Genomic DNA, 12,765 nt, shown 5'->3' with positions numbered 1-12,765 from the left:
ATTTACTCTGATTTAACTAAAAATAAAAATAAAGGAAAAAGGACTCATGGACATGGACAACCGTGTGGTGATTGCTGGGAGGAGAGGGGTATAAAGGGACTAAATGGTAATGGAAAAAATACAATAAAGATCAAATGAAAAGATAAACACAGCAATCTTTTCTCAAGAAATTGTCAGGAGAAATAGTTTAGGGTCGAGATTTGCTCAGCATGGTTTGAACAGTCTCTGATCTCTGGTTTATTGCATCTGTGAAAAGTACATTGGTTCTCCCAGAAAAGGAGACAATGGCCTGGATTTAAGCCTCACAGACTTTGGAGTGTGCAAATTTGGTTTAATACCAGGCTTTGTTATTTACTAGCTCTGTGTCCTCTGGATATTACTTACCTTCTCTGAGTTTGGCTTTTAATTAAATTGGCATTGCAAATATTGATGGACTCAAAGCCTGGGCTCTCGAAGTATTAGAGTCCAAATTTGCAGTGTATACTCATTAGCTGTGAGAGACCTTAAGACCTTGTTCGTCCTCTCTAAGCCTCAGTTTCCTCACATGCAGAGCGAGGACAAGGATAGCAAAGTTCTCCTATGGTGATGAGAAAATTTCATGAGATGATACACACAAGCACTCTCATTATGAGTAGCTATTAGGGAGAGAATGCACGTGCTACCCTGCCATAAAGTTACTCTTAAGGATGTTTTGTGTTGAACATTAATACATTGGCATTCTGATTTTTTATATCATTCTTCCCGATGATCCCATCCTAAAGAAATGATGTACTTTCTGGGCACTTATCATCATCCAATTAATAAATATTTATAGAGCAACTACTATCTTTAGAGTATGGGGCGGGTTACCATGACAATCAGGATGCAGGAGAGAGGGAATACGGCATATATTAAAGCCTGCATGCTTAGGAGTTTATAATTTAATGGGAAAGGCAGGCAAGCAAAAAGGCAGTCATAATGGTATATTATTATAAATATTTCTATGGGTTTAATACAGGCACATGTAATCTATTCTTTGAAAATCAGTAGGTATTCTGGGAATAAATTTAAGAAAGAATGTGCCCATATGAACTTTATAGTCCATTAAGTGCTTTGCACAGTTTCTGGGATTCAATAGATACTCAAAAATATTGGTGATTTAAACTTTATTCAAACTATTTGTGTTCATTATTTCTCTTCTAACTGAAAATCCCTAATGGTGAAATATGTCAAATTATGCAAGATAATTTGATGATTAAAGGTAATATTACATTTTTCTCCTTGATGAAATAGCCAAAGGAGATGCAAGAGCTACCAAATTTATCCACCATCAACACACACACACTTCCGGCTTGGGTGATATATAGAAGTGTGTCTTTCACCAAAGTTTTAAAAATAGGTGCTATACCAACAGCTTCTCAAAAGATGCTACACTCTGAAGATGCTACATCAACACCATTTTCTTTTTTATTATTATTATTGTTATTTATTTATTTATTTTTAATTAATTAATTAATTTTTATTCAGTTACAATTGTCTGCATTTTCTCCCCTTCCCTCCACCCCACCCCAGCCACTCCCACCTCCCTCCCCCACCTCTACCCTCCCCCTTGATTTTGTCCTTGTGTCCTCTATAGTAGCTCCTATAGACCCCTCTCCCCACTATCCCCTCCCCACTCCCCTGTGGCTATTGTTACAATGTTCTTCAACACCATTTTCTAAAAATACTTTTTTCATCGGAAGATACCCATTTGTGAACAAAAAAGAGACAAGCTATTCTTTGTTCTAAAGAAGGCTGCAGTGTGATATGCAAAGGCATCATCAAAAAATTATCTCAAAATATGAGCATAAACCTTAACAGCAGAAACACAATGTATGTGAATGATTCCCCACTATAAACCCTAAGTAAAAGTAATAAAAGAGATGAAAGGGATGAATTGATTACTTAAATAAGCCAGTCAGAGAAAGACAAATAACTCACAATCTCACTTGTATGTAGAATCCCGTGAACAAAATAAACTGACAAACAAAATAGAAACAGAGGCAGGGTTAGATGGGACAGACTGACAGCTGTCAGAGGGGAGGGCAGCTGGGGAGCTGAATGAAAGAAGTTGAAGGGGTTAAGCAAAACAAATACATATATATAGATACACACTACGCAGATGTAGACAATAGATGAGGTGGTAACCAGAGGGAAAGCGGGAGCCAGTGGGGAGGAAAGGGACCTGGCTTTGGGCGAGGGGCACATGATGCAGTGTGCAGATGTGTTCTGTTGAGTTGTGCGCTTGAAAGCTGGATAGTTTTGTGAGCTGGCATCACCCCACTAACTTCAATTAAAAAATACTTTCCAGCTCTATTGCCACAGAGGCTCTCCCGTGACTTTCAAATGTAATGGGCTCTATAATAAATTCTGTTTAACACATTTGAAGCTTTTACAATAACTATTGAAACAATAAGATAATCTTACATGTATAAAATGAACTACATAGTATTCAGATTTTCTGCAACTATGACTTTTAAAAACCAATATAAAAGCCTAAAATTGTAATGACAGTATTCAAGATCTTTTAGAATAAAAGGAAAAAATATATACAAAATGTTTTCAGAGCAACAACTTCCCCCATCTTTCTACGAACCATAGAGTAGAACCATAGAGCTCTTCTGCAAGTTAGTTAAGTTAGTGCCCACAGAATTACCTCTATTTGAGCTGTGAGGGTACCATGGAGAGGAGTGTGCACATTAGCTATTGAAGAAGAGGAGCTGTTATTACCCATGACACATCTTTACTCTCCACTCCTAAATCCTAGATCCTTACCTTAAAACAATTTTAGCGTTACAAAAAATAAGGGTGTTAATATATAAGATATGCTGCCTCCACCTCTAAATACTTAATGGCCTTTTACCACTCAATTAAGATCACAGGGTCAGAGAGAAGGGTGCCTTTTAAGGCAATATTAGACCTAATACCATGAGACCTAAGCCATTCGTAATACATAGCCTCATTACAAAGATAACTCTGTTAGGAGACTGTTCATAATCTGGAAAAGCCCATTTGTGTCCCCCATTCACTTCTAAATATGGACAGAAATGACAATTTTCCTTGTATCCTACGTGAGTGAGATTTTTTCTAACATAGATGATGTTGTGGTATATGGAAGTAGTTTCCAGGAGTGAATGAACTATAAAACATCAACTCAGAAAATCTGCTGTGGAAGCTGTGTGACAGGAGTACTCTTGGAGGCAGAAGCTGAAATTCACTTCTCAGAAATACACAAACGCTTTCACAAGTACCTCTAGGACAATGAGTGCACATATAAAGCATAGATAAGAGCAAGGCAATTATTGAAATAATTTGAAACCAAAGAACACATTTCCCCTGAAATATCCAAATTAATGAGGCCCCAAATTTCTACTGGAGTCTGAAATGTTAAGATAACTAGTTCAACTGCCATTCTTGATTATTCTATGAAATTATGGATCCTTGGTTTAATTTGTTTCTAAAGGACATTTATTATTCTTTGAGTAATCATTATAGATTTCCACTAATGAGCACTGTTCACATATAACACCCTAAGAAATTTATCAGATTAATCCCTGTGACTTTTCAACAATTACTGTGAATCACCTATGGGCCAGTCATAGTATTATCGTACTATAGGTTTGGGGGATATAGTTTTGGGGAGATAAAACCAAAACAAACAAACAAGGAAATCCTGAGATCTTGCTAAGTGCCCTGCTGATGGTATAGCACTGACCCACCAAGGGAGGTATCAGTGGTAGAGTCTAAGGTGAATTATCATAAAGAGCCAGTCACACAAACATCTGGGGGGACAGATGTTTGCTTGACTGGCTCTATAGGCAGAGGACACAACTACTGCAAAACTCTTATGGCAAGTGAGGTTAGTGTTTAAAAAAAAAAGCAGAGAACATCATTGTGCCTGGAGCATAGAGGGTAAGAAGGAAAATGAGGAAAATAAAATGGGGGTTGCCCAATGGGAATGTAAAGCAGTGCAGCTATTATGGAAAACAAAAAGACAGTTCTTTAAAAAATTAAAAATAGAATTACCATGTGATTTCCACTTCTGGGTATAGTCCCAAAATAACTGAAAGAAGGAACTCTAACAGGCATTTACATACCTGTGTTCATAGCATCATTATTCACAAGAACCAAACGGTAGAAATCACCCAAGCATCCATCAGCAGATGATAACAGACTGGGGCAGGTAGGTGCAATGGAATGTTTTTCAGCTTTCAGTAGGAAGGAAATTCTGACACAAGCTACAACCTGAGTAATTCTTGAGGGCGTTATGCTAAGTGAAATAAGCCAGTCACAAAAGGACAATTTATAATTCCAGTTATATGCAGTGCTCAGAGTAGTCCAATGCCTAGAGGCAGAAAGTGGAATGGCTGGGGCTGGGGGGAGGGGTGCCTTGGAGTTGTTCGATGGGTACGTAGTTTCCATGTTGACGGATGAAGAGTTCTAAAAAAGCGCGGTGGTGATGGTTGTACAAAAGTGTGAATGCCCTTAATGCCGTTGAACTGTACCCTTAAAGTGGTTAAGATGGTAAGTTTTACTTTGTGTGTATTTTTAAACATTTTAAAAAAATTAGGAGACCCCCAAATTGCTTTTGTACTTGTCTTGGTGGCCACTGTGGAGATGAAGTGGACACCTTTGGGACATTTGGAAGGCATACTCAACAAAGCTGAAGATTGGAGGTGAGTGGTGTGGGAAAGAGGAGACATGATGATGACTCATGTATCTTTGGCTTGGGCACCAGGTAGACTGATGTACTGAGCTGAGGAAAAATAAGTGAGTCCTTGAGTCATGCTAAATGTAAGATGCCTAACAGCCATACTGGTAGAGATACGAGGGAAGTAGGTGGATATAAAGTATGGGGATTTGGTGAAAGGCCATGGTCTGATACACAGATGTGGAAGCCCACCAGCATAGAGAGGGTATTTAAAAATAAATGCGTATGAATACAGATATAGTGTATGAAAATAAATAAATTACAAATAAGGTCATGTTATTGCTCCACTCCAACCCTCCCCTGCCAAAGCCATCCCATACCAGGTTCTTACCATGGTTTCCTTAAAAGGTCGTGTATGGTCTACCCTTTCCCCCATCCCACTTAGCCCTCTGTCCTCATCTCCTGTCACTTCCCCTTTGCTCACCTCACCCCAGTCCTCTGCTGCACACTGGACCCTGCTGTTACTCACACAGGCCAGGTGTGCTGGGGCCTCGCGGCACTTCTGCCTGGGACGCTGTCCCTGGAATATGCCTTCCTCCTTGACGTCTTTCAGCTTTTGTTATTTAATTTCCATCTGCAGCCTTCCCTGGCTACTACATTTAAAATTCCTATTTTCCCCCTAATCTCTTAATATTCTAATCTCCTAATAATCTTCTAACTTTGTTTCCCCTTAGGATTTATTACCACTCATTCTGCTACCTTTTTTTATGAGATTATCTCATTAGTCTTTGTCTCATCCTTTTCCTTCAATTCTCCAGTAGCTAGAACAGTTCCTGGCACAAAGTACAAAATATGGAAACAAAGTTCCCATTTCCTATGAGGTTCAATACAGTTGTCATAATGGCTAACTGTCATTAAATATAAAATGACCACAATTTTCTACAACTCTCCCCATAAGCTAAGAATTTTAAGAAAAAGAACGGAATGACATAGAAATGAAACAAGATGAAAGTACAGTTATTAAGGCTGTGTTCTCCTAGTGGACAACAAGATGTGTGCCCGCCGGCTCCTGATAATGAAATCCATTTCTGCTGTTTACCATCTGGTGTCGATGGCCGCGCCAAGCAGTGTCAGGCTTTGGTTCTTCTAACAAATACTCACGTATCTGTTCTCTTTTTAGTGCGCTGTATTTTATGGGTCATTCTGTTTGAGTTTTGTTTTAGTCCTTAATAGACTGTATTTCCTTAGAGAGAATTACCTAAGGCAATCAACACAGCCAGTCTCTGTCTTTCCAGACAGGTCTTATATATAACATACACTGATATGTTCATTTTTATCAGCAGGGCCTGCTCTCACCCATGGACATCAACTTCCTTAAGCCACTCACCTGTATAAACTTCGAATGTTATTTATTTAATTATTGCAGCGGAAAACCACTTCCATTCACCATTGAACCCTACCTCGTATTTTTAAATTTTACTCCTCTGTCTTCTCAGTAACAACTTTTTAATGTATTTTTAAAATTTACATGCAGACAAATTCACTCAGGGGTGTATAACTCTGTGGGTTTTGATAAACCCATGATACAGGACAATTGTGTCAGCCTCACACCTTTCTCTACGACCCCCTTTGCTGTCGTTCCTTCCCCCAGTCCCTGTGTATTAATCCATATCATGAATTTTACAATATAATTCTGCCAGAAACATGTATGCTTTTTTGACCAATTTTATCTATTTTCAGCATTGAACTTTTTAAAAACCATCCAGGTTTTTTGTTCTTGTGCCTAATAATAACAATAATGGCTAAAATTTATGGAGGCCTATTATGCATAGGTATATTACTTAGCACTTCCAGAAATGTTTTATCATTTAATATTTCACAGTTTTCTTGCTCTCAAAGGTGTTTAGTCCGGTGGTAGGTAGCCATTATCCTATTATTTCACACATAGTTTGCATTCTTAGCTATTCTACACACTTTATATTCTTTATCTCACTTTTTTACTTTTCAAACAAGATTTATAATTTTAACTGTATTTCACATTTTACTTTTAATATGCTTTCCTTCAGTCTTAATTGTTGTATGTCCAGTAATCTCATTATTTTAGTATTTTACTTTATTTTTAGCTACTTTTGTTTGTCTAGTATCCTCTTATTCCATCGTGGCTCCTGAAGTTGAAAATGACTGTTGATGGAAACTGAGGGGAGGGTGGTGGTTGCCAGGGGCTGGGCTGGAGGTCGGGGGATGAGAAGATGTTTGTGAGAGGACACAAACTTTCAGTTAGAAGATGAGTAAGTTCTGGGGGATCTAATGTACATCATAGCACCCTCATACCTCATAACATACATCATAGTTAACAATACTGTATTACATACTTGAAAGTTGCTAAGGGAGTAGATCTAAAATGTTCTCACCTACACACACACAAAGTCATTAGGTGAGGTGGTAGATGTGTTGACTAACCTTAATATAATAATTATCATGCTCTACACATTGTACACAATACTGCATGTCAATTACATCTCAATAAAGCTGGAACAAATTGTAAAAGAAAACAAAATGTAGGACAAAACCAGAAACAAAGAAAAGAAGTGTAGAAATTCAAGGGGAGCAGGTGGGCATATGGTCAGTGCTCTAACAAGGGAGTTTTGATAGATTTGTTTCTTTAATATCACAACAGTGAATCCTAATTGTGAAAAAAAGAATGTGTCTCTTAAATCTATGCCAATTAAATTGGTATATCTGGGGGACAGGTTGGGGTGATGGAGTTCATCTGTGTCCTTTAATTCCTGATGTAGACAAACTAACTCCTAGTGGCAGTACGGGTAGATTATTGGAGTAAAGTTGTCTGCCCAGACCCAGTGAATAACTGGCATTTTCCTAAAAAGATAATTGATCAGATTCCAGGTCCCATGAACTCTGAACATTTACACATGAATCATGGTTTGCATTGATGATAACTCATGGGAAAAATGAGGAAAAATGTAAGATATTCCCTAGAGACAAGACTTTTCAAGTCATACCCCGAGTCACAAAATAATCTTTCCTTCCTTGGTTATCTCTTGCTTAAAAAAAATACCGAACAAACATGGGCTCCATCTGCGGAGTTCTTGATTTGACAAGTACCACCGGCTGGGTCAGATATCTGTTTTGAGAGCTGGACAATAGACACGATGTGTCTTTCTAAGAGCAGCTGTGGAATCGGAACCTATAAATATCTGGGAGACTTGTTCTCTCAATTTATAGTTCAAGAAGACCAACTTAAATATCATAAAATCTCACTAGGATCTTGTCTCTTTCTACCATGGATTTCATACTCAATAACCTCCAGATTTGGAACATTCAAACAATAAACCCTATGATAAAGGAGGTATGATGGGTAGGGTCTCAGCACCTTTCAAATGATGTATTTCCATGAAGTTTCAGGCTCGTTCTCCTGTAACTCAGTTGAAACCCTACTCTCTCAAAAATACAGACCTATTTGTTTGCTCTTAAAAAACATAATATCTTTAAAATCTTATGCCAAGCTGCTCTCTAGAATACTTGTTTTCCATTAATAGCGTCCATGAGAAAAAGATAATGCACTTAAAAGTATGTACCTATAACAAAGAGCAAAGGATTTTTCTAGCTCTTCTTCATCAGCATTTTTTCCTTTTGACCACAACAATGGACATCAGTAAAGAATCAAACTGTGTAAATTGTATGAGTTTAACATAGCTCATACTTGGCTATGAGTACTGACATAGTTACCTATGTAGCCAATAGTAATTGAGCATCTACTCTGTGACAAGCTCATGCAAAGCATAGAGAAGTTCAAGTCAAATAAAGCATGGTCTAATAAAACTAGTTTGGTGTAAGAGAAGGAAATTTTTATTTTTCTACCAAAAGTAGTGGTAATAGTCTTAACACCACTTATTGAGTAATCTGCCAGTTAAAATGCCACCTTAACTTTTTTCTCAGTTATAGCAAGAAATATTTCTGTTGTCTACATTTTGTTACACTGTTCTTCTTGTCTATTTCTATGCCAGACAATACTATATAGATTTTAAATCAGGATTTATAGTAAGTGTTAATGTGTTTTACTTGTTCAAAATTTCTCAGAATTCATTCACATTGATTCTTCCATAGGAAGTTCATTCTGATTAGAATTGTATTACATTAATCATTAACTTGGAAAAGCTAACTTTAAATGGTAAAATTCTGCATCAAGGAACATATATAACTTTCTTTTATTCAAGTCTTATTTTATGTCTTTTAATAAAATGTAATTTTCTTAAAAATTTGTTTACAGATTGTGAAATTTAGTATTAGATATTATACTTTAGTTTGCTGTACACATGGATTTCTTTCTTTGTAATGTTTGAACTAATTAACTAATTATTGCTAGTATAAGAATACATATCATATTATTAAATTTTCTTATTGGTGCTAATATGCTAATAGGATTTTAATGTAGTATCTTGGAATTTCCAAATGTAATCTCAACCTTTATAAAAATAACATCACTTGTATAATATAATGTTATGGATTTTTAAGTTTTTTCCTCCCCAAACTTCCACACTACTGAATAACAAATAGAAGAAATCTTCCCTGGCTTGTTTGGACCTTAAAGACAATGTGTTTAGTATTTTACCCTTTAGTGTAATGTGTGCTTTCAGTTTCTTACAAAAACAGTAACACTTTGAAAGCCTCCCATTATTCCCATATTAATATGAGTTTTAAAAATAAGTGGTAATGGCTACCTATTTGCCTTCTTGCATCTGTTGATAATTACATGACAACACCCCTTTATATTGTATCTTAATTAGACAGTGGGATGTTAAGATGCACTGAATGTAGGCCTTGCTTTTGTATCAGGAGGGAATGCATCTATTTCCTTAATGCAGACAACAACATTTTATCATCATGAACAAGGATTAGCTTCGTAAGACCAATAGTATTAGTATTTCAAAATGCTGTCAAAGTCCGAATGTCATTTATCAAAACCGGAAAGGACAATAAGCATTTGCTGAGTGTTTAATATGTAGCAGAAGCACTGTTGGGTACACTTGTGTCACTATTATAGTTTACTTTCACAAAGACCCATTGCTCAAGAATGTGCAATAAGTAGAGCAGGACTGAAGCCCAGTTGTAATGATTTCAGAGTCTACAATCTTATCCATCAAGTATACCTAGAAAAAGTCAAGCAAGTCACAAGGGGATCGAGCATTTTATAAGCACATTAAAAAGTGTACTTGGGCTAAGCAAAGGTCTTGAAACTTCTTTGAACACTTACCCAAGTATAAATAATTTGTACCATTCCTTGTGCAGTGGAACTCTGAGATTTTGAACCAGTTGCTCAAGCACAAGAGCACATTTTACGTTGCTTTCAAAAATCAGGTTGGGCTTTGCCTGCCACAGTCCCTGTATGTACGATGATTTTTACCTGAATGAGAGTAATGGGCTTGACTCTTCAGTTTCACGACAAAATGGCTGCTGGGCCATGCATTGGCTCCTTTCATGCCACAGGCCTATTGTGTATTCAAACGTTACGGTGCTTTTGCAAATGTGTTCCTAAGGACCTTTGCCTGGTTTTCATGTGTTTAGTTCTTTCCAGTGTCATAAAAAGGTATACTTTAATTTTGTTTTCAACCACACCTGAAAGTCTCTCTCTTAAAGAGAGAGGTACATGGGGGAACCAAGATGGCGGCGTAGGTAGACACACTGCGCCTCCTCGCACAACCAGAACTGACAGAGAATCGAACAGCAAGGGGGACTGACACCAAGGAAACAGAAAATAATCATTCATCCAGACTGGTAGGAGGGGCGGAGACGGGCACCGGGGTGGAGAGGACTCGCGTGGCTGTGGCGGGACTGAGACTGGCGGAGTGTGGGACAAATGGCGCAGGCAGTCCGAGCACTAGCAGACCCTGTGGTCCCACATTTGCACAGATAAACGCAGAGGGCCGGACTCAGAGTGGCGGAGAGTGCGGCAGGCAGAGTGGCGGGTAGCACCTTGCGGCACCACATTCGCCCACAGATAAACCGGACGAACCGCGGGCAGCAAAGCAGACCACTGCGCAACCCAGGGCTCCAGCTCAGGGAAATAAAGCCTCAAACCTCTGAAAGCGCCCCTGGGGGTTGGGGCGGCAGGAGAGACTCCCAGCCTCACAGGAGAGGTCGTTGGAGAGACCCACAGGGGCCTAGAGTGTGCACAGGCCCACTTACTCGGGAACCAGCACCAGAGTGGCCCAGTTTGATTGTGGGTATCGGAGTGGAAGATTGAAATCCGGAGGACAGTGAGGCGGGCGCCATTGCTCCCACTCGGCCCCTCCCCCACGTACAGCGTCACAGCGCAGCCACCAGCATTACCCCTCCCCGGTGAACACCTAAGGCTCCGCCCCTTAAAGTAACAGATGCGCCAAGACAAACAAACAAAAAAAAAATGGCCCAAATGACAGAACACTTCAAAGCTCCTGAAAAAATACAACTAAGCGACGAAGAGATAGCCAACCTATCGGATGCACAGTTCAAAGCACTGGTTATCAATATGCTCACAGACTTGGTTGAATCTGTTCAAAAAACAGATGAAAAAATGAAGCCTATGCTAAGAGAAACAAAGGAAAATGTACAGGGAACCAATAGTGATGAGAAGGAAACTGGGACTCAAATCAATGGTATGGACCAGAAGGAAGAAACAAACATCCAACCAGAAAAGAATGAAGAAACAAGAACTTGGAAAAATGAGGAGAGGCTTAGGAACCTCCAGGACACCTTGAAACGTTGCAACATCCGAATTATAGGGGTGCCAGAAGGAGAAGAGGAAGAACAAAAAATTGAAAACTTATTTGAACAAATAATGGAGAACTTCCCCGATCTGGCAAAGGAAATAGACTTCCGGGAAGTCCAGGAAGCTCAGAGAGTCCCAAAGAAGCTGGACCCAAGGAGGAACACACCAAGGCACATCATAATTACATTACCCAAGATTAAACGCAAGGACCTACATCCAAGATTACTGTATCCAGCAAAGCTATCATTTAGAATGGAAGGGAAGATAAAGTGCTTCTCAGATAAGGTCAAGTTAAAGAAGCTCATCATCACCAAGCCCTTATTATATGAAATGTTAAAGGGAGTTACCTAAGAAAAAGAAGATCAAAAATAGGAACAGTAAAAATGACAGCAAACTCACAGTTATTAACGACCACACCTAAAACAAAAACGAGAGCAAACTAGGCAAACAACTAGAACATGAGGGTGGTCAATAAGGGAGTGGGAGGGGGAGAGGGGGGTAAAGGTACAGAGAATAAGTAGCATAGATGATAGGTGGAAAATAGACAGGGGGAGGGTAAAAATAGTGTAGGAAATGTAGAAGCCAAAGAACTTATAAGTATGACCCATGGACATGAACTAAGGGGGGGGAATGTGGGAGGGAGGGGGGTGGGCAGGATGGAGTGGAGTGGGGGGGGAAATGGGACAACTGTAATAGCATAATCAATAAATATATTAAAAAAAAAAAAGAGAGAGAGGTACATTTAGCTTTGTACAATTTTAGAATTTCTCCCCTCTAGAAGGATTTTTCACTTTTCCCTCCTAATTATTTTTTATACTTTGTTATGTAGTTTTATTTATTTGTATTTCTCCAATAATTTAGAAAATATATATTTTCTTTTTTTAAATGTTTTTTAAAAAGCAATTGTTGGCTGGATATACAACTTGACATCGGTTTATCTTCCACTGAATCATTAAAAATTTTGGGCTTTAGCTTATTTTTTGCATATCTAGTACTTAAATATATCATTATAGAAGTGTTTATCTCTCATTTTGGCTCAAATTAAACTTTCATTAAGTGTTCAGGATGTGAAATTCCAAATTTTTGAGACTCTCTATAGAACTATTTTACCCTCTTCTTGACCTACTTTTTAATTTCAAGTTTAGTGCTCCTTGTATTCATAACTTTTGGGCTCAAAATGAGGCTAATATAACACTAAAACACAAACTTACTGGCTTATTTATTTTATTCAAACTTTTATTTTGGTACAAGTATACTTATCTTTGTCAATGACTCTAGAGACAACCAAAAATATTTCTGCTGGCAACTGTAATAGGTTCCTATTACTGCG

General features: G+C 38.3%; 1 protein-coding gene across 2 annotated transcripts in view; it reads right to left on the bottom strand.

The window, feature by feature from the left end:
- DCC (DCC netrin 1 receptor) overlaps positions 1-12,765 on the bottom strand; it is a 995,961-nt gene that overhangs the window by 146,939 nt on the left and 836,257 nt on the right. The gene's annotated exons all lie outside the window — the stretch shown is intronic.

This window comes from Desmodus rotundus, chromosome 10, assembly GCF_022682495.2.
Source record: "Desmodus rotundus isolate HL8 chromosome 10, HLdesRot8A.1, whole genome shotgun sequence".
NCBI classification, from domain to species: Eukaryota; Metazoa; Chordata; class Mammalia; order Chiroptera; family Phyllostomidae; genus Desmodus; species Desmodus rotundus.
Note: the sequence above shows the minus strand (reverse complement) of the source record. Positions and strands in the feature narration are given on the sequence as shown.